The sequence below is a fragment of the Ursus arctos genome, unplaced genomic scaffold, assembly GCF_023065955.2.
Source record: "Ursus arctos isolate Adak ecotype North America unplaced genomic scaffold, UrsArc2.0 scaffold_5, whole genome shotgun sequence".
In the NCBI taxonomy this organism is placed as follows: Eukaryota; Metazoa; Chordata; class Mammalia; order Carnivora; family Ursidae; genus Ursus; species Ursus arctos.
The window spans coordinates 70,933,860-70,957,939 of record NW_026623067.1 but is presented as its reverse complement, the minus strand read 5'-3'; the positions used below and the strand labels follow the sequence as shown (position 1 = coordinate 70,957,939).

Genomic DNA, 24,080 nt, shown 5'->3' with positions numbered 1-24,080 from the left:
GAAACACTCAGAAATAATTTAGAACAGTAGAATTGTCAGTGAAAAGAAGACAGGTATGCAGCTCCCTAAGAATTGTTTAGTGAGGGGTCATTAAGAAAATGATCAAATCAAAGGTAAAGTCAAGTTTCTATGAAAGGCGGAGTAATGGAAAAGTGTTTGATGGTATAGAAAAATGAATTCACAAGATTGGGAAAAGATGAGAGTAAAGGAGCAGTCAAGTTGACGTGTGTCTAAGGAACCATGTGTGACTTTGATAGGAATCCACATTATCACTGGGTAAAGCAGAGAATGTTTGACTTGACCTTTGGTGATCATTGGAAGTAAGGAACTGACAGATATTGGAGTTGGGGAATAAACTAGAGGGCCATAGTAAAATAGAAAAACAGGATATGTAGTCTTTGTTGTTGGCAGAATTTGTAGCTTTTAAAACCACAGAGGCCTGACTGGGGACTAGGATGTTGGTGTGATCTTGTAAACTTGCTTCCTCTGCTTGGTTCTGTTGCTGATAACAGCTTCATGTTGGAAGAGCGGTTGTTGGAGGACAACCCCACCACACATTTGACTCCTACATGCTGAGCTCTGATATGAAGACAGAGGATGTTAGGTGCAAGAGATCCTAGGCCACCTTGCTCCAGGAATTATGTTGAATGCATGAGCTATGTGAAATTAAATAACTTGGCAGTTTATTGGTGAAGTGAAGATTTGCAAACTATAGCATTATATCAAGTTGTAGAAATCAGGGCCTGAAATAGTCAAGACAATATTGCACAACTGCTGACTCAGGAGGGCCTCAACTATTTCCTTCCACCAAACAGAAAAAGCAGCACTAGTTTTCATCCTTAAACCAAAACATGCATTATAGGAATGCCTTCCTTACTGATCAGTCTACTCTTCTTTTGTTTTAGAACATCGCATGATGGTATAATTTAAAGAGCACTAGATAGGAAGGTAAGAGTGTTCATGCCCTTAAGTTACCAAATTATCTGATCTTTCCATATCATAGTGATGTCAGAAATGGGATGAGCCCTATAACTCTTTGAGAGTCAACATGATCATGTTTGCATGTTAGAAAGATCATTTTGACACTAAGATGGAGGGTAGATTGGTAGAGGTTATGGACAGAACAGATTGGAAATAAATCAAGAAACTTGTTAAAATCTAGTGAGAAGTGATGGTCTGTGAACAGACAGAGTATGTTTAGGGAGATTAAAGTTTGATGACTAATCAGATATGAAGCAAATGATTGATGAAGTAGGGAGAGGAAGGTACCCAGGATGAAAGCAAGATCTCTGGTTTGGGTGGAGATGCCCGTTCTGAGATAAGGAACATAAGATGAGCATGTGTGAGAGGAAAGATCCAAATTCACTCTTAGGCATGTTGACTTCAGATATTCAATTTTAGACATGTTGGAGATATGCAGCGGGCAGCAAGATAAGTAGTTCAATAGATAGATGATAGGTAGGTAGGTAGGTAGGTAGGTAGGTAGGTAGATAGATAGTATATATGATTGAATTGAATATATATTATTGAATGTATACATTCTCTCTCTCTCTCTCTCTCTCTCTCTCTCTCTAGGAGCTCAGAGTATACACAATTGGTAAAGTTATGGGTCACCCAGAGAGAAAATAGAGAAAAAGCCCAGACAACATATTTTAATTTTAACTATTTGAAAATGTGAGGTATAGATGAACAAGGAACAGTAAACTAAGGGCTATCTTAACATAAAACATCCTTTGAAAAATAAATTATTGTATGCAAGCAATTGGCATTTAATGGATTAGTTTCCTCACAGTTGTTTGGGCATTTAAATGCTTACTTAGCAGAGAAAAAGGAGCAATGTATCCCTGTTTGTACGTGTATGCATGTGAGGATGCAATAAAAAATGCCGTGTATTTATGTGTATATATGCTATGTGTTTAGGTATGCATAGCATTCTTGTGAATAAATACATATGAGGAAATAATAAAATTTGGTTCTTAAAGGCTAAGAGGAACGCTAGCTTTTGGATGATGAGGAAGGAAATGTTTGTTACATGGGTCTGATTACTTTGCTTATAGTTCTGCTTCTAATGCGGTGTAAAGTTAAAACCACCCAAAGAATTTCTATTCAATAATATAAAGGTTAGAAAGCATGCTTTTCCAGGGAAAGACCTTCTTGACAGCAAGTAACTTAAAAATTCAATTGTAAGTGTGTGTACACATGTACGTTACCCACAAACAGGCACACACAATTTTGTAACCGGTGGAAGGAAAAAAAATTTGAGTACAATGATCATAGTGAAACTCTTAAACCAAAAGGACTATAACCAAAAACTGAAATAAATGAATTATGATTAAATAATCAACTTAAAACTTGATAGTGTTTCTCCGGTGATAATATAGGTTTGGAAAAATTTGATTAATTTTGCATAAGCTTAATGTGTCAATTCTTTTTTTTTTTTTAAGATTTTATTCATTTGAGAGAAAGAGAAGGAGACAGCACAAGAGCTTGAGCAGTAGGGAGAGGGAGAGGGAGAAGCGGACTCCCTGCTGAGTGGGGAGCTCATTGTGGGGCTCGATCCCAGGACCTTGAGATCACGACCTGAACTAAAGGCAGACACTTAACCATCTGAGCCACCCAGGTGCCCCTGTGTCAATTCTTCGAAAACTGGATAACTTAGTATTGAAAATTGTATTGAAAAGAACTATCATTTCTCGTTCTCTATATTTATATCTGTGGTTCTTATATATTCTTGACATTTATACTAAACTCACATCATCCTTTTCATAAGCTCGACCATTTAATGAATTTTATGCTTGACGTTGCCTAAAAACTATTCAGAATTCTTCTGTAAAGAAACAGATGTTCCTAATGCCAAGAAATTGAATTTGTAATACAAGAATTTTAGGGTAGGGATTCAATAAATGACACTCCTATTTATCTCTTCCTTCTGAGTTTGTAACTACTTGAGAAATGACAAATGGAGCACAAAATATTAGTTTTATTATTGATAATGTTTATCAGAGAGAATGACTTTTGATCTGTGACCAAATGAGTTAGCTAAATTAATTAATCAGATTTGAATGGATAAGAACTAATGCCCCCAGAGAGATACAGACTGCTCTTAAGAGCATAACCATAGTGCAGAGAGTAGAAAAGAATGCATGTATCAGAGTGTGGCTCTGAAAAAGTACAAAGGTACATTCAATTATATTCAGCTTTTCTCTTAAACTCGTCCCTCAGGTAAGTCACTCCAGATTCATTGAATGGAGAAAAAGAAAGGAGGGAGAAATATTGCAAGTATCCTTCTCATACTTCTCCTTTCTGGCAAAGTGGAGCAGAAATTTGCTTTCCTCTATGAAAACGTGGGCAGTGTAAAATGCATCCCTATCTCACAGGTAATAAGCAACAAGGACACATCTATCACTCTCTGTATACAAAGTCCCTTGAATTAAGCAGATGATAGAAATCGATGTAATGTCATGGAGAATCAGGTCAATTGTATACTTTCAAAGATACTCAGCTGCAGTTTTTTTTTTTCATTGTTCTAGCTCTTTCAAATTAGTGATTCTCATCTTGTTTTTTTATGCTTCAGGTATTTTTATGTGTCTATTTGTCACTCTTATTTAAACCTTATAAAACTAGTAAGTATTTTAATAGACACTTGATCAAATTTCATTTTTCATAATCTATAATATTTAATGCACTTATGAAATGTTGCTTTTAACCTATCTGCCCCTGCTTTATTCTGTTTTAAAGGGTCACTACAGACAACTTTAAGTGCATTTTTAATTCAAAAATAATTGAAATATAACATTGTATTAGTTTAGGGTATACAAATCAATAATTTGATAATATATATTATATAACACAGTGACTTGATATATATGATGTGTAATATGTTTATTATTTATTATATATATTTTATGAAATGAATGCCACAATAAGTTAACATCCATCACTACATAGTTCTAATTTTTTTTTCTGTGATGAGAACTTTTAAGAACTTTAAGAACTTTTACTTTCCTACATCATTTGGAGATACAATATGTTATTAACTATTGTCTCCATGTTGTATATTACATCCCTGAACTTATTTATCTTATAACTGGAAGTTTGTTCCTTTTGACCACCTTCAACCACTGTGCCCACCCTTTAACCCCCTGCCTCTGGCAACGATCATTCTGCTCTCTGTATATGAGTTTTTTTGTGTTGTTTTTGTTTTTGATTGCACATATAAGTGAGATCATACCATATTTGTCTATCTAAATTTCACATGGCATAATGCCCTTGAGGTCCATTCACACTGTTGCAAATGGCAGGTATTCCTTCCTTTTTATGGCTGAATTTTATATATATAAATATATATGTATATAGAAACATATATATATATAATATATGCATATAAACATATAAGTATACATATATACATAAATACATTTATATATTTATCCATTCATCTGTTGATGGACACTTAGGTTGTTGCCATGTTTTGGCTATTGTAAATAGTGCTGCAATGAACACGGGGGTACAAGTATCTTTTTCAGTTAGTGATTTCATTTTCTTCAGATAAATACCTAGAAGTGGAACTGCTGTATCAAATGGTAGTCCTGTTTTTAAATTTTTGAGGAACCTCCGTACTATTTTCCATAGACTGCACCAAATTTACATTCTCACCAACAGTGCATGAGGGTTCCCTTTTCTTAACATCTGTGCCAGTGTTTTTCATTTCTTGTCTTTTTAATAACAGTTGTTCTAACAGGTGTGAAGTGATATCTCATTGTAGTTTTGATTTACATCTCCCTGATGATAAGTGATGTTAAGCACCTTTTCATGTACCTGTTGGCCATTTGTATAACCTTTGGAAATGTCTATTCAGATCATCTGCCCATTTTTAATTGGATTGGTTGGGGTTTTTTTCTGTTGTATGAATTCTTTCTATATTTTAGATATTAATCCCTTATCAGATACATGACTTGCAAATATTTTCTCCCATTCAGTGGGTCACCTTTTCGTTTTGTTGATGGTTCTTTGCCCTACAGAAGTTTTTTAGTTTGATAAAGTCCCACTTGTTTATTTTGCCTTTTGTTGCCTTTGTTTTCGTTAAGTCCAAAAAAGTCATTGCCAAGACCAATGTTAAGGAGCTTACCGCATGTTTTCTTCTAAGAGTTTTATGGTTTCTGGTCTTATGTTCACATCTTTAGTCCATTTCAAGTTGATTTTTGTATATGGTGTAAGATAGTGATCCAGTTTCTTTGTTTTGCATGTAGCCGTCCAGTTTTTCTGACACTATTTGTGGAAGAGACTATCCTTTCCTCATTGTATATTCTTGGTGCCTTTGTCCAATGTATTTTTGTAAGATCTTTATCAAAGAGAGTTGACCCTTTGATTAATGATCACCAGAATGATAATTTTTTTGTAGGAATGAAAGATGGAAGTGTGTTAAGAGGGTAGTACTTGAAAGGAAGAGACAAAAGAGTTTGGATAGAAACTTTTTCTTGTAAAAAACATCTATATATTTAAAGACATCTAAAAATAAGCAATGTAGAGGCGCCTGGGTGGCGCAGTCGTTAAGCGTCTGCCTTCGGCTCAGGGCGTGATCCCGGCGTTCTGGGATCGAGCCCCACATCAGGTTCCTCCGCTATGAGCCTGCTTCTTCCTCTCCCACTCCCCCTGCTTGTGTTCCCTCTCTCGTTGGCTGTCTCTATCTCTATCAAATAAATAAATAAAATCTTTAAAATAAATAAATAAAATAAAATAAAAATAAGCAATGTAATCATATTTACTTCAGTTTCTAAAGATATTCTAATTAGTAAGTTAAAGGTAGAAATTGTACTATGTAAAACATCTAACAGCTCATTCCTCCTGTTAATGTTACTAGATTTAGTATTATTATTATTATTACGTGGAACTTGAAACTCTACCCCAGAGGGGGAAAAATGCCATGAAAATCTTAGTTTTGTGATTGAATCACACAATTAACATAAATTTATGATGCTAAAAAGGCAGTATTGTTATGGATCAGTGAATTGGCCTTATTAACATTTCTATTTAAATTAAAAACTTTCATAAGATTGCTTTAGGATTTTTATCACTACACTTTATATAGAAATTTGGAGGAATTGAGTGATGATCACAGATTTCATGAAAGACCTTCAGATTTCATGAAAGTGGAGATAACTGATCAGTTTTGTTTACAAGTGTATTCTTTATGCTGAACACACAATAAGAGTACAGTAAAGTTTTGTTGAATACATGAATAGATTAAGAAACTAGGGGTAGCTGACAATATAAAAAAATAGCCTCATTTTTCTTAAAAGGCCTTGTTAATTTGTAATGGGGCTGAAAATTACTGATCTCTTCAAGAAAAAGGGAAACGTACAAGTTTCTTTCTAATTGTATTGTGTCCAAGGAGGCCAAGTTTTTATGATGCATTTGAAAGCATTTTTTTTCCTAAATGGTATAAATTTGGCTTTAACCTATGAAATGGTGTCTTAAAAGTTCTCTCATTCCTTATTCTTAGAGGACATTTTAAATAGATTAAGGAGTGCGGTGATAACAATTATTAAGCATGGAATAAATGCACTGCTGACCCACTTTTATGGGGAACCAGAGATATTTTCATGTGTATTTTAATTTGGTTAGATTGTCCGTGAACAATAAAGGAAAAAGAACAAGAAAGGTAATACTGTCTTCACCAGGCTCTCAGTTTGTGAACAGACAAAATAATTATTTAATATAAATTGAGGGATTTCCTACCTTTTAGGATAGAAAAGATGTTGGAAGTGTGACCAGAATGACCCTGGGGTAATTTGCAATTTAAAGCATTTCAGAAAATCAGACAAATTATTTGACAAAATCATGAGAAATGAGATTCAAACCTGAGTTTATTTGCTTTTGAGCCATGCAGTTTTATGAAGGGACTCAATATCTCTGTATCTCATATCATTTATAAAACGAGGATGAGACTAGTCCTATTTCATAAGGGCTATTGTGGGGATTAAGTAACTAAGTAAAGTCATTTAAATAAAGGACTAGTACTGTGCCTGGGCATGGTAGATGTCCAATAAGTATCAGCACCTCTTTTCTCTCAGAATGTGGGGAAATTTTAGATGCTCCTACTAAAAACAGGAAGCTAAGCAATCTTACAAAACTTCTATAATATTTAGCATCTTTTAGTAAGATGTTAAACCAATCGTATGAAAGTTTTTAATTTAAACAGAAATGTTAATAAGGCCAAGGTACTGATTGATGACAATTCTACCTTTCTTAGCATCTACTGAGATGTGTTTGAAAAAAGTGAGAGATACAGAATTTCCTACAGACCTAATTTTCTCTAGCCAAGCCTCACTGTTAAGCGTTTGGTGTGGGCCGGATAAGGGAAAAACCATCACTGAAGAGCTCTGCTGAGACACTCTGAGCACAGGGGCCAGATCTTTGCTCTAACAAGCTCCCCAGGTGATCATTATGTACACTAAGGTGTGACATGCACTGGTCTTAGAATAATAATTTTTCTGAGCCCTGAAGTAGCTCTTTTTTTTTAGTTTTGTTTTGTTTTTTGTTTTTTATGATAGCTACTTAGTGGGTTGAGCTCAATCACTGAAAAGGCAGCATACCTTCTCTCTCTTTTTCCTTAGGGCAAACGGTATAATTATAAATAACAGACCACTGGAAAGAGTTTTTTCAGTGCTTGGATGGATCATTGAGAACCTCATCTTACCTTTTTTCTCATCTTCCCAGAGTGGTCCCTTTGTGCAGCTGGGGAGGAAAGTATAGGGACAACTGAGCTAAAGCTCAAAAATGATTTGTACCATAAACTAGACACTTAAACTACGCTGGATTTAAATCAAAATGAACTAGAGTTAAAGACAGAGTTGTTGAGATTAATATGAGCTGAGGCTTCTTGCCTTGTCTTCATTTCTAGCAAGAAGGAACCCTTCTTACATAATTGATGGATAGGCCTCATGACTTGCAGACTTCTATTTTTTAACTGTTGGTTTAGCTGTTACTATTTTACCAATTCCTAGATCCATTCTCATGCCATTAATAACGCCAGAGAGCAGCTGCGTTAAAGCTGAGGCTGTCTCCCGAATTTACCAGCCTTTGAGGTCACCATCTATAAGTAGTTCAAAGGAATTCTGCTCCCTTCAAGGTCTGATGTTTCCTCCACCTGTTATACTCTTAGGGCAGTTCCCAACTTCATTTGCTAATATAATCCTTCTGCATTTATTTCTCTGGTTGTTCTTCTGTTTTTCCAATGACTATTGCCATTCTTTTTTCTTTGTAATATTCATCTAGCTTACCCTCTCTGATTAAAATGTCTTTCTAGGGGCACCTGGGTGGTTCAGTTGGTTAAGCGTCTGCCTTCAGCTCAGGTCATGATCTCGGGGTCCTGGGATTGAGCCCCGCATCAGACTTCCTGCCTATCAGCGAGTCTGCTTCTCTCCCTCTGTCCCCACACCCCCCCCCCGCCACTCATGCTCACTCTCTCTCTCTCTCTCTCTCAAATACATAAGTAAATAAATAGCACTAATCTTTTAAAAGAGTTAAATAAAATATCTTTCTAGAATCAAATCACACACTCCTAATTTTTATAATTCTCATCTAATGGTTCAACCAGTGAGCTGCTCCTGCCTTATAAAAATCAGCTTTGGAGGCTTCCCCTTAAGTATATCGGCAACTTCTCCAGCTGTTGTGGTATATTTTGGCCTACACATAAGTTCTCCGTTGTCAGTATTTTCAGATTTCCTAGTTATGTCCCTTATGAGGGAAGACATAAAATAGAAGAAGAGAGCTCGAAACAATATGAACACACAAGAACAAACAAGTGAGTACTTTTGATGTTGCATCAAAAATGGTACCAATGCCCTGATCTGATGTTCATGAGTTTGATATCAATTTTGACATTTTGATGTTCTAAATCAAAGATGTGGTTAAAGATCACAGTCACTATGGAGACCTCAAAAAGAATGGCTGACCTTCAATGAGTTCTTTGTAGCATCAATGAAAGACACATGAAAAAGAGAGGCATTTAAGATGCCCAATAATTCATTGAGAATTTCTTTTTACTAAGAATTCGTGAGGTCCGGGTTTATACTCTTTTGTGCCTGATACAAATAGTTTCTTAATGTTAAATGGAATTAATACTAAAGAATTCCTAATATTATCACTTTTTTTTATCCTAATTCTATCCCTTTCTTTGTCTGTTCCCCCAAGCATTCCAGGGTTTTATTATTTGCTTGTCAATTTGAACCAATTTGTAAAAGCAGTCAGTCAGTGATATCAGGGGCTCAGAAAAACTGAACTCATTCTCTTTGCTTAACCAGCCCAATTTAGGCTTTATAGCATTTTAAACGAGGGAGAAATGTTACTCGTTGGAAGTTGGGTTTCAAACAGGAGAGCACTGCCGTTGGCTATTGCCTCTTGCAAACTACGAATGCTTATCTTAGAAGAGAGACACATCAGTTAAGGACAGAAACTCAAAATGATCAAATGAAAAGCTGAGGGAGTAAGTGGTACAATCTGCAAGCAAAGTTCTAGCACTCTGCCCATTCAGAAATTGATATTTCCGATTCATTCATCTTACCGTGATGAGGACTTCTACTTTAATACATACATTCTTTGAGCAGAAGGCTGGTTCCACCAAACCATTAAACTTTCAGGAAAAAAAATCTTCGTACAGAAATATGCCTGCGATCTTTTGCGCTTTCCTCCCCACTGTGCAGATAGGTTTTGATGAATATATACAACACACACACACACACACATTTGTTTTATATTGATGCATAACAAATTACTACAAACATAGCACCTTAAATAACATAGTGCACATTATCATCTCACAGTTTCTGTGGGACAGGATTCTGGGTGTGGCTTAGTTTGCTTTTCTTCTCTGACTCTCATATGGCTTCAACCCACATGTCACCTGGGCTGGGTTCTCATCTGGAAGGTCATCTGGGGAGGAGTCTACTTCCAAGATGATTCAGGTTTGGATAGAATCCACTTTGTTGTGGCTATATGACCAAGGCCTGTAGGTTCTGCAGGCTGTCTGCACTTCCTTGCCACCTGGGCCTCTCCATAGGTGGCTCACACTGGCACTGTTTGCTTCTTTAAGGCAGACAGGAGAGTGAGAGTGGAGCATTTCAGAATTCCCTAGGCTCTAGTGTTAAAAAAAAAAAAAAGGAAGGGAGGGAGGGAGGGAGGGAGGGAGGGGGGAGGGAGGAAGGAGGGAGGGAGGGGGGGGAGGGAGGGAGGGAGGAAGGAAGGAAGGAAGGAAGGAAGGAAGGAAGGAAGGAAGGAAGGAAGGAAGGAAGGAAACTTATTTAGAGATGATCGTGTGCCAGCAGGCCACATCAAGGAGGAAGAGCTTTACTTGGGCTTTTCTTGCAGCCAGTCTAAAATCAGGGATTGTAAAGACTCCCTGCTGTACATTTCTCTGCGTATTCTGGGACTCAAAGAAGGACTTGCATAATTTATTGTATGTAAATTTCAGTTCAAGAGCTTATACTTATTAATCCTTTACTTCCTGAGAGCTCCCTGGAATTTCCACCTTGTGACATATATTAAGGTATATACCAGCTCCCTTCTATTCTCCTTTACTACTCAACCTCCACCCTCACCCCCAGGTAATTTCATTCATTTCAGGGGCCTCAGAGCCAATCTGATATGCCAGTGATTACCAGAACTATCTATGTAAAGGCCAAACTTCTCTTTCCATATTCAGTCCTACATCATAATTAATCTCCAACATTTTAGTAAGATGTAATACAGGTAACTGAATCTAAACAGTTCAAACCTTAATTCATCACCATTCTTCCCCCCCCACTTGCTCACACCCCACTCACCTGATCCGCTTCATCATTAAAAGCAACACCATCCACTCAGTGGCTCAATTCACCAGCATAGCACTCCTTTGCTCTGTCCTCTTCCTTACCATTTACAAATTAACAAATACTGGCAATTCAACTTCAGCTTCATTTAAAATTTTAATGATGAATGTTGTATATTTGTAGCACAGATATATAAAGCATAATCATAAAATTAAACCCATAAACCCATCACTCAAATTTAGAAAGTCACTATTACTTTCTGTTGAATTTCACTTTGTGTTTCTCTATAGAGCATATCCCAGTTCGTCCTCCCCCAGAGTTAATTACTGTTCTAAATTTTGTGTTAATCATTATCTTGTTCTTCTTTATATGTATCCCCCAACAACACATTTAGCATCGCCTGGTTTTGAACTCTATAAAAATGGTATTCTAATGTAAGCTTTCTTCAATAATTTGCTTTTTCATGCAATGCTGTCTTGAGATTTATCCATCTTTTCGCACGTAGAGGTAGTTAACTTGAAATCTGTGTGGTACAACAGTATAACATTTTGTAAATATATAACTTTATACATTTACTTAAAGGTGGTCGTTTGTGTTTTAATTTTTCCTTTATTACAATGCTACTATGAAATTGTACATATCCTCAAGTCACGTGATATGAAGAAGAGCCTTAATTTATGGATTGTAGCACATGCGTAATTCCAACTTTACAAGTTGATGCTAAGTTATTTTCCAGTGTATAGATTAAAATTTTAAACTCCCTCTTGCAGTGTTTGAGAGTTCTTGTTGCTCCATATCCTGACCAACATTTGATTTTTCAAGACATTTATTTTTGTCAGTATGGTGGGTGTGATGTGAATTTTTCTGAAATGTAATGTAGGTGGATATACTTTTATTTATTGTTGGCCACTTGTTTTCTGTGAAATATATGTGTATATATTTTTGTCCATTTTTCTATTAGGTTGTCATTTCTTAGTGAATATTATAGACATTATTTTCCAGTTATGAGTATGCAAATTTTATTCTCCCAACTGGTGGCTTATTCTTACTTATTTGTAATCAACAGAAGAGCTCTTCTGATCAATAGTTCGTATTTTTGATGTAGATTAGGTAATTCTAACTTTTTTCTGTTAAGTGATTTTGTGTCTCATTTAAGAAATCCACTTACACTGCCAAAGTCATAGAGATATCCTTCAATTTCTTGTAAAAATTTAAAATTTTTCTGGGATACCTGGGTGGCTCCGTTGGTTAAGCATTTACCTTCAGCTCAGGTTATGATCCCAGGGTCCTGGGATCAAATCCCACATTGGGCTCCTTGCTCAGCGGAGTGTCTGCTTCTCCCTCTGCCTGCCACACCCCTGCTTGTGTTCTCTCTCTTTCCCTCTCTCTCTCTCTCACACACATACACAAATAAATAAATAAAATCTTCTAAACAATGTTAAATATTTCTTCAATATTTAAGATTTTAACCCATCTGAGATTGATTTTTGTGTATGATGTGATACCAGAGAGTTTCTTCCTTCCTTCCCTCCTTCCTTCCTAAAAGAGTTTTTCTTTCTTCCTTCCTTCCTCCCTCACTCCCTCCCTCCTTCCCTTTCTTTTCTTTTCTTTCCTTCTTTTCTTTTTCCTTTTCTTTCGTTTTTTCTTCTTACAATTAGAAACTGATTATTCAGTTACCATTGATTGCACAATGTGTCAGTTTCCCCATTTTGGATCATGTTTTTATATGGTGGGTCTACTTCGTGGCTGTCTTTTGTTGATATATTTTCTATCCTTATGCCAAAATCACACCGTTAAATCTGTGGCTTCATCATAAGTCTGGGTGTCCAATAGAGCAAGTCCACCTTGCTTTGCTTCAAGAGTGTCCTGAATATGTTTTTCTCTTTCCTTTACATTTTTTAAAAATTGCCATAGCCTACGAAAAATCCTGTTGAATTTGTGTTGAAAGTATCAGTATGTTTGCAGAGAACTGACATTGTCACAATATTGAATAAACATATTCTTGAACATGGTATACTTATTATATATAATAAGTTGCTATACTTTCATTCTAACAATTGGTCTTTTGAGTTTTTCATATAGATTTATGTCATCTATTTATGACAGTATTGTTTCTTCTTTTCTAACACCTAAGACTTATTTATTTTTCTTGTTTTACAGAAAGCTTCGGGACATCTAGAATAAGGTAAATGGAAGCAGTAATAATTTACCTCTATCTTATCTTTTTTTTTTTCCTTACAGTTCAACTTTTGGCTTTGTTAACAGTCACTTCATTTTCTATTTCATTAATTTCTGATTCTAACCTTATTATATCCTTACTCCTACTTTATGTGCTTTTCAGTTTTTTATGCTTTTGCTAACTTCTGAAGTTGAATACAGCTTTTTAAATTCTGAGATCAATATTAAAGGGTATAGATTTCCTTTTGAGAATTTTTTTGGTTGCATCCCACAAGATTTGAAATTTTCCTTATTATTGATCAGGTCTATATATTTTCTAATTTCTGTTATGAAGTTTGCTTTGACCCATGAGTTGCTTATGCAATGTATGATTTAAAAAAAATTAATATATTTTTGGTTTTGTTGATTTCTAAACATACTAAATTTTAGTAATTTAGACATTAATATAGTATTAAGCAATTCTGATCGGTGTGTATGGACTCTGAATTTTTCAAGACTTCCTGAAACAACAACAGAAGGTGGGTGTACAGTTGTTTACATGTACTTTACACGTATGTGTTATTTATTAAACAAAACCTAGTATATTAGTGTCGTTAAAATCTTTTTTATCCTTATTGATTATTTCCTCTTGATTCAATAGTTGTAAACTGTGTTGAAATATCTCGTTTTGATGTCAAATTTTCACTTCATGTATTTTAAAGCTATATTATTAGGTGTTGGGAAGTTTAAAATTATTGCATCTTCCTGATGAATTGAAGCATTTATCATTCTATTATTACCTTTTTCATTTCTAGCAAAGGGATTTTTGCCTTCAGACTACTTATATGATATTAATATTACACAGTATTATTTTGTAGATTACCCTTTTTCTTGAAGTAGCTCTTTATGAATCCAGGATCCGTGTGGAGGTTAGTAAGGGGTCGATATAGAGGAAGGCTTTTGTCTTTTGTCCCCCACATATGCCGGCCATTAAAATCTAAGCTCTAGGCTACCCTAGATCAGTAGACACAACCAGGGTAGCAGTTAACCTTCACTGCTTACTGACTTCACTGGATTCATGTCCATGCTGCATTTCTGGTCCCAGAGCATTTGCATTTCCTTTCCTACTTGAATACTAATTTATTTATTAAAGAAAGCATATAGATAAACTGTATGCCTACAGAAACACACACACAATTATTAAGATATATCAAGGAAGAGTTTTAGTCCACATCTGTCATACCGCCAGAAATGGATGTCCTTCATTTTCAGCATCTTTTAAATGCATCCAGTTCCCACCATCTATACTGCCACTAACCTTATTCAGGTCCTCACTTGTTTTTCTGCCTTTTTTCCCCCCTTCCAACCACTTCTCCTTCGCCCTGAGTATCCTTTCTGAAGCAGACGTGCCAGTGCCGCTCCCTCTTATTCTCAGCATTAAGGACTAGATTGTTTAATACGTCCCAAATGATCTTGATGACTTAAACTGCTCATTTCTCCTTATCCCGCCTCACCTAACTCCAAAATATCTGATTCTGCTACAAAAATTGCCATCTACCTTTGTGGAGGGTTTTTTTGCTTTGTAAACATTAGCTTAGCTTATCCCTGCAAGGATCTTATTGAAGTACTGTTATCCCCATTTTACAGGGAGAAATAGAAGTGGTAAGTGACTTAACCAAAGTCGCACAGCTGTTAATTGAAGGAATTGAGATTTCATCCTATGTCTGCCTGACTTCAAAGATGCTTATGTGAATTTATGATCCTCCTATCGTTCCTTTCTCATTTCTGGGCCATTGTTCCTCTTCCTAGAAGACAGCTTGTCCTTCCCTCTCCATCATGCCTTTTTCATCCTTCAGGTCTTCCTTGATTAAGTGCCCTTTTTAATGTGCCTTTTTACTCTGTCATAGTATCTCGGTTTCTCTCCTCTTCTGCATTTCCCTTCTGACTCTAAACTATATGACAGCAGAGACCAAATCTACCTTCTTCTCAGTGGCATCTTTAGGACTGTGACACATACTTTCTAAAAAATCTCTCATATGCTGGTTCCAAAAACCCTGATGTAATTTAAGAAAAGGGATTTTATGATAAAGCATGGGGACTTTTTTTTTTTTTTTACAAGTAGTTCCCAGGTCAAAGAGAGTACTATTTTTATTAGCTGTTTTTAGTGTGAAGCTGCCTCCCCTGCTTGAGATTTTATAAATATAAAAGTGGGAGCTACATATTAAGAACCCATACAATGTATGAGCCCATACAGTGATTGTTTAATTGCATGTCAGGCAAAATTTCCAGCATTTCTAAAATTATGAAAGAAATGTGAATTCCATAAAATGAAAATCTAAGCGTTATATTCAATATTCTGTATTCTTTTTCTTTTACACTATTGCTTGACTAAGAATTCAGAAAAATGTGGTTAATACATTCTTGGCACTTTTATGAGAAAAACATGTATTTTCATCAGAAAAAAGTACAAATATTTTAAATCTCTTTTAGGCATTAATACTTGATTTGCCTTTTATTGTGAAATTTTTGTCATACTATGCATTTCTTTCCATGTGAACTATGGAATACTAGATGGAATTTGCCTTTAGAATTTAAGAAACTCTTTTCTTAAATAAAACCAGTTAAACTGGTACAACCAGCTGGTAAAAAAATTTTTTTAAATTTCATTGTTTTTGTTTTTAGTGAAGTTAAGGATATATATTTTTTCATACCCAGCAATTCACTTCTAATTATATACCATAAAAAAGGCATGATTAGATACATTAGTATATGTATGCACAAATGCCATAGCATCTTTATTCATAATACCCAAAAACTGTAAGCAATCAAAATGTGGATCGGCAATAGATGGGAAAATAAAATAACACATATTCATACAAAGGATTATTAACAGCAATTCAAATGAATGAAAGATAGATACACCTCAGAAATCTTAAAAGCTAACACTGGATGAAAGAGGTCAGAAGTCACACCAAATAAATATATAATTATGATTCCATTTATATAAAGTTCACAACAGGCAAGACTGAGTTATATTATTTACTGATACATTTTCAGGTGATAAAACTACAAAGAAAAGCAAGGAAAAGATTGCCATAAACATCCAAACAGAGTAGGAGGGAAGGTGTTGCAGTTGGGTAGACTGTTGGGAAACTTCTATTTTGTAACCTGGTGGTGATTACAGAGATATTTGATTTATTGTAATTCATTAAATTATGCACTTAGGTTTTCTATTCTATCCTTTATATCTGCATATTTCACAATAGAAGGATGACACCACAGTAAAATTTAGGTCCAGTTTGCTCTAGGTCCAGAGAATTACTTAAAGTTGAACTGGACTTACCAGTTTCTATCAACATTTTAGTCCATACTCACTGATCGGGAAGGAAATGACTTTATTGAGGAAAAAGAAGATAAAGTTTGTTTCGTCTAAAGGAGAATCCACTTTCTTCATTAGCAACTGTATAAAATGCTAGTTTTCCATTTATGGTGATAGGCGGGTGAGCTAGTAAGAAAAATCCCTATGACAGTGGTCAGTTTTGCAGACTAAGGCTATAGAGTAGAGCTTTGTTTTTATACAAAGTTAGTTTGGCTAATCATTGTAATGCCTGATATTCCTTTATTATTATGTTTTAAGGAAATCTGTAATTCCATCAGACATAAATAGGAAAAGTCTTGACATCCTCAGTTCATCAGCCATTCAGAATACAGAAAAGTTATAGGAGAGTCATAATAGTATGTGAATTATTTGGTGACAATCCTGTACTGCTTCTTACTTTTCTGCAGTATTGAAAAACAAACCTACTAATTTATTAAAGAAGGATTAATTGACCAGCAACTCTTTTGTGGTTCACAGTGCTTAGAGCTAAGAATATGAAGATAAAAAGGAAAGGCTTTTTGTCTTTAACTTGCTTAAAGTATTTCTTATCACTTAGGCTTTTGAAATTTAGTATTTTAGCTGTGGTTCATTCAACTGTTACAATTTGAAGAAGTATATTGTTGGGTCCATTTAATTTTAATTGTTTCCTTTATCTCTCTGAATTATAACTTTCATACTCAATAATAAATGTCTTAAATGACTAGGTCACTTAATTTACCTTAGTCTGAATGAGAAGAACGTTTTTAGAAAAAAAAGTTCACGGATTTGAGAAATATTTAGGAAGTTTGTCTGGAAGGAGGAGGGAAGGAGATTATACATTCAGTTTTAGACATGTAATTCCATATAGTTATGGGACATTGAAGCAGAGAAGTTGAGTAGTTAAATATGTAGGATTGACTGAAGCTCATCAAAAAGATAATAGTTGAGGACTTATTCCTTGGATTAGATTCTTTCACATGGAGGTGGTAAGTGAAGCTACAAGCATGTAGATAGCAATTAAAGCTATAAATTATATTATTCAGGTAGAAGGAGTATACTGATACAAGCCAAGGGTTTAAGAGATAGCCCTGAAGACACTAATATTTAGGAAAATGGCAGTGAAAGAAGAGTCTACAAAGAAAATGACAGAGTGTTATATTACTGAACCAAAAAAAAAAATGTGTTCAAAGAGGAGGAATTAGGAATATCAAATTTTACAAGTAAAATAAGGTAAGAACAGATTTAGAAATAAGACATCATTGATGACCTTAACAAGAACAGTTTCAGGAAATTCTTGGGGGTGGTTTCCAGATTGCAGTGGGTTAAGGAATGCTTAGAAAATGAGGCAAGGGTAAAACAGTGACTCTAGGCCACTTTTTCAAAAAGTTTGTCTATAAAAGGAAGAGATAAGACAGTATTTAAAAAGTGACTTGAGGATGAGGATGGTGGTTTATTTTTAAAATTGGAGAGACTTAAGAATATTGAAACAATATTATTTGAGAAAATCCAGTTAAAAATATAAGAATCTAAAAAATACAGGATTTTTGAGCTACTATGACCCTTAACAACCCAAGACGGGTGTGTGGGGGGCAGGGAGAGGGAGAAGGATTGGCCTCTCATGTATGAGGAATAACACCTCTACACCTGGGATGGAAGAGTTAGAAGCAGTGGGTACTGATGTTCATTTGCTTGATTATGGGTTCTGTTTTCTTCATGGAGAGACAGTAAGCTGAAGGTAGAAAGGTGGCCAGCATAAAGGAGAATAGAGACAATAACTGTCTCTTGAATAATGGGAAAGAGAGCCAGAACAAGGAAGAATTGATCTAATCTTGAGGATTTTCCACGAAGATGGTGATACAGAAGGAAAATCTGGGAAGGACTTTGAGGTGAAAAAAGAGATTGAAGTAGTAGACCAGGGAGTCTCAATCAGTTGGGAATTAGATCAGGGCTAATGGAGATACACACTTTTCAGAATTAAGGGACTAAAGGTCTTGATCAGTTTGGATAATGGAGATGACTGAATGAAACCTGGAAGGCTAAGAAATTGTTGCCAGAGAGGGAAATTTAAAATTTTAGAGATGGATTAGTTCTAGGAATAACAAATTTCAAGTTTCTACATGGGAACTGATAGCCAAAAATGGAAAATGAACATTCAGCCATATTTGCCTGCGCATCCCTTCATCGTATTGGTTTTATACATCTTTATCTGCAAGTATTTGTTGGTCTCTTTTGCCTTTCCGTACAATATCCAATTATTCCTTATCTCTCTATTCAGAATCTACCCACCCTTCATAAGTCAAGGCCAACGTCATTCAAACCTTTCCTTATTACCTCAGTTCCTGGGATTACTTGCTGTTATAAATGTGTAATATTCAATGTGTTGCCCTCGGTGGCCTAACTGAGTTACTAGCATGTGCCACAGAGCTGCATTTCCCACTCTCCCTGTCACGCGTGTGCCTGTCTGGGAAGCCTGTCACCTTTTCCTTCCCTGTCTAGCTTCATCAGCTTTCTAAGTTAGGTGCCCTCTCTGTTCTCCTCGTTCCATATGCACACATCTATTTCAGCACTTACGACATTATGCTCACATTAAACTTTTTATATCTATTCCTTAGAAGCCTGCACACTTACTCAAACTGGTTTTTAATTTTATTTATCCCAGTGCCAAATACTATGCCTGGTACAAAACAGATGTTCAATATATGTTTATGGAGGTGAGCTGAAGAAAAACCTTGTTTAGTCACTCAGTGGCTTTGTGACCCAGATAATCTACTTCCCCAGCCCCTGTCTTCCCTGAAAAGTGCAAGGACATTTCACAGGGTTGAGAAGTTAGGTGAGATACCTAATGGAGACGAAGCCTCCAGTCTGCTACCTAGCAGTATAGAAGACTGTTGTGATGTTTTTCACCTTAAGTTTAGTCTACTTTGTGTCACCTTGTGTTTTTTAACTGATATTTAACATATGTATTGCTATTTGACATTTTTATAAGAATGTCTTAACTCATCAATTAGATAATTAGTTTCTTGAGGATAAGGATCATATAGTATATAAGCTGTGTATTTTACATTAACTAGCATATATTATGAATATGAATACTTATAAACAATGAATATTAAACACTGCCAAACAATTGAACCACTTTCATAGATTCTGTCTGATGGCCTAGCTCTGAGATGGATGAGGCGGGATGATTAAATTTTTTCCCTTTAAGGACAGAGTTACATATATCTGTATTCAGTGACACAATTAATCCGTAACTAACCACTAACTGAATGGGGATTGAAAGCATGAATTGAAATTTGTATACTATAAGCAGAATGCTTTTTCATTCAGTGACTACAAGCCAAATTGCATATAGTCTAGTCTGTATCATTTGTGGTTCAGGAAAATTTTAATCCGGGCTACTCACCACACAAGCAGACAAGAACAGCTATAAGAATTGAATGACATAAGATATGCAGATGCTTATGTAACACCTGAATCATTAAATCTCTTTTCTTCAAGTTCATAGGAATGTTCTGGCATTATACAGACATAGCATTCAGCTGCACATTATGCTGAAAATGAAAATAAACAAAAGCCTTGATATAGATGACATACATCAAACAGTGCTGTTCTTCCTCATATAAATGTATATAATTTTCATTAAAAATTGTATTCTCGACTCTTTAATGATTTCTGGGTGAAGATAGCAAAGCCTGTCCCTTAACTGTATAGTAGAAAGATTTATAAATACCTTATTATAGGGAAAGAAACTGAAGCAAGAAAAGAATGTCACAGAATAACTTAACAGTAAATGTACAGAAATATACTTGTTCCTCAGTTCTAATGATTCAGAAAGAAGGCAGGTGCAACCCTAACCCATTAAGTCCGTTCCTTTATTCTGGCAAATTTATATGGTTCTGATCAGGAAGTTTTGAATAATATGCATGTCACAACCTCAGAGTGGAGAGCTGATTTGACTTGTCTATTTGTTTGTACATATTTTGAATTTTTTAAAATGACACAATACAACTTGAAAAAGAAACATTTGATTGCAGGAGTTCATATGTACTCTTTAGATGTTTTCATAAACCTTCTTCATCTATATTTTCGGCAATTTTTCTTGGACGTCTCACAAATACTGAAATCAGTTTGCCTCTCCACTTACCCTTTCATAATGTTCGTGACACAAGCCTGTGTAATTTGACACCTTGGAACTTTAAACAGACTCAGAATCTTTTGGACCTTCTAGCCATCATCAATTCACATAGTGTGCAGTAAATCCAGCTCAAAATAAACAACACAGATGGAATCGAAGCTTATAGTACAATGTCAGCAGTATCCACAGATTGACAGAGCTAGTTAGGCTGCCAGATGCACAGAATGTTGTTCTATCTACTTGTTCTTTATAACTGGACTTGATGGAGTACATCAGTGTCAAACTCCTTGCTGGTTTCCACACGCACACGCACAGAAACGCACCCGCATACACACGCACATTCCTGCGCTCTATATCAACGGCACCATCTGCTCTCAGCTTTACATGTGGTAGCTAACTAACTATCCTACTGTGCCTGGGTCTCACCGACTGCTTTCCCTGGAAACAAATGACAACAGTTTTTATCTTGTGCCCTCCTTGGCATTATAAAATAAGGCTCTTAACATTTCCATACGCATATATTTTACATGCATTTTTTAAAATTCTGTTCTCCGTTTTATTTACTGATTCCCTAGAGAATGGCAATATCTCTTTTTATATCTCCCCTAAATTGAGATTTGCCTATGGAAGTTCACATACTGAGACTGTTGCTTCTAAGATTTACATAAAAGCAATGTATGTAAAAGCCATGGGCCCTGGGATCATTTTGTTCTCTCCACACTATTTTGTAGGGCGCCGCATACTACTTGTAAAATGGGGGCATAAAAATGTGGGGATTCAGAAACATTCACTTCTTTCCACTATCCTTTTATAAAATTACACTGGCAATAATGACCATGCTGGGAATGTTAAGATGAGGGAGTTGTACAAACATGAAATATTTTCATACACAAGTATCTTGCCTCCAGCAGAAAGCTCATGTGTTATTCTGTTACCAAATGTAGAATTTTTGCCTTGACCTCTTTGCCATCTCATGTGAAATCTAGATGGGTAGTAAGATATAAAAAGAGATAATCACTTTTTTTTTTTTTTTTTTACTGACAAAATTCAATTGTAATGTCTTTTCAAAGCAATTCATCCATATTAACTGGAAGTAGGAAATGTTCTAAGAAGGATGTATGGAATGAAATAACAGAAAGATAACCCAGGTTTTGGCCGTAGCAAATATCTTTTCCTGACCCATTTCCACGTCTGACACCTGTCTTTATGACAATCTTTCCAGAACATCTACGGAAATTATACCTACCTTCTGGTAACTAGGTAACATAATCTCCTGGAGGCTAGCTAATTGCAGCCCACGATAACCTCACATACAGTAACTGTTAAATTTTTCATTTCTTTCAAATTATTATGGATCAGTGGAGAGGGTATTGATTTGATTCATTAACGGATTCCCAGTCTGTTCCAAGGTTAATGATTACATGTATCTCAATTACATCCTTAACAGGTTATACTGTATGATTTGTTTTAACTGCTTTGTACATTGTGTATCTTCCTCAGCTGAAAGGCTTCTTACACTTCAGGATTTAACAAATCTTTCTCCTCTACCTCCTAAAACAATGAACCTGCTTTGAAGGAACATATCAAGGCAGGACAGAAATACATGATAAAAGCTTTTTGCAGAATCCTCCAAGAACCATCACATAACAGCTTATTTTAGTCACGTAAATAGTCTGCAATTCATTCATGTTTAAGATGTTTATAAGTAGTATGGAACAGAGGAGTCGATCCTTTCCCTTGGTATTTTATATCACCTTTCGTATATAGGAGGCACTTTTCTTTAACTTTGATCTTTTGAATATACCCATAATGCAATTTATCTTTAAAAAGCAGAAGCAAAATACATATTTTTAAAGTCACCTGTAATCCTTCCAGCAGAATCCAGACACATCGTAACTGCTCTGAAGAACCAAAAAACATTTTAAAATTTAAAATATAATATTCATGTGATACTCTTTAGAATGGCAGTAAGTCAAATGACTTGTAGGTATACTTTGCACGTTGGCCATGGATAGGGAGGAGTAGAGAAGGACCCACTGCAGGGAATCTAGGGCAGAGAACACATCTATCAATTAGAGGACAGCAGTGATTTTGACAAGAGTGAAGACAATTATTTATTCCAGTCTCTCTATTTCCTTTTTATCTCTTTGCCACTGCCTCCAACCCTACTTGCCTCTGTGTACTTAAGCCAAGCAAACTTCTCTGTCGTGAACTAGAATTTTTGAATCTAGGGACAGTCTAATCTTGCTTACTTTTGATGCGAAAGCTCTGTTTCTTGCACAGAGTACTGTAAAGTCCATAGTGGGAATTACATTTTAAAGAATCTTAGTACTTTTACTATCCACTTGTATTCTGAAAAAGCAAAACACCAGACTCCCCTCCTTTCTGGAACCCCCAAGATTCTGACAGAGTTTGGGGACTCAGAAGCCAAATGGGAATCATCAGGAGGAGAGACTTCAGTTACACAATCCATTAAATAAAACAATAGAGCCTGCAGCTGAGCTATTAAAAAGAGTAGAGCAATTTTTATTTCAATGGCTACATTTTATTTCCTCTTCTGAGTGACTGTTAACAAAGGGCCGCTGAAAGGACTGGATAAAAAGCAGGCGTCAGATGCAGGATCCATGAGTTAAACAACATTATTAGATACAATTTCATAAAATCTAGTTGCTTTTTTGCTACTAGAAATCATGTCCTTTTGTCAACTTGTGGTCACATCAGCACTTCTCTGATATAATTTGCTCCAGCTGCAGAGCATAGCTGGCCTGCAAATCAAGAACCAGAATGAGGACAGGCAGGAATAACTCAATGGCTTGGATAATGTGCAAATCACTACACTTCTCGCTATTAGTCTACTTTTTTTTTTTTTCAGAATATTTGGAAGAGGAAAAATTTATCTTTAGCAAAGCAGCCAATCAGCCACCCTCTTAAGAACTGGTTTGTCTGGTTATCTTCTGAAGCCTAACCCTCTTTGCAGTGATGCTCTGTAATCATGATATTATGAATTTAAGAAAAAAAAAACCAACAACAACACTAAACTTCTTTTGTTTACCATAAACCGGCAGTCTGAACACCTATTGTCAAATAGCTCCTGGTTTTGTTCACCTCCCCTAAAAAATGTTCCTTAGATTTAAAAATCTTCCTGGGTACTTCTGTTCATAACTTTTACATTTTAAGTGCTTCTATCTGGCCTGGAATGTACAGGTTAACAAAATAATACACATCATTTGAATGTCAGCAAACTGCTATAAATGCCTCAATTCAAGACGCAAAAAGATCCAGTTAAAAATGAAATGAAATACTGCTTATTGATTTAGACATGAGTAAAAATGGTAGAGGTTTAACTAGTCATTCAGCATTGACCTTCATACAGCTCTATCTGCTTGATTAGAAACTCTATTGATTTTCACTGAAATCAATTAGAATTGGATCCCAACCATTTCAAATTCAGCTGTAATTGAATACTCAACAATCACTCATGTATAAAAAAAAACAGTTTCTAAATAAAAGCGAAGTCCAAGTATTCTTGTGTATCTGAGGAAATCATTATATATGGTGAGCAAGTAAGAACAAACAAAAGCATATACAGCTGGAACAGCTGAATCAGTGTCCCTAATAA

The 24,080-nt window shown here is 35.5% G+C and overlaps 1 long non-coding RNA gene across 1 annotated transcript in view; it reads left to right on the top strand.

The window, feature by feature from the left end:
• Positions 1-24,080, top strand: part of LOC113255117 (uncharacterized) — a 913,389-nt gene that overhangs the window by 782,661 nt on the left and 106,648 nt on the right. Inside the window, exon 24 of the long non-coding RNA XR_007190393.2 lies at positions 12,969-12,993. This is a non-coding gene — a long non-coding RNA (uncharacterized LOC113255117). The remainder of the gene's footprint in view (positions 1-12,968; positions 12,994-24,080) is intronic.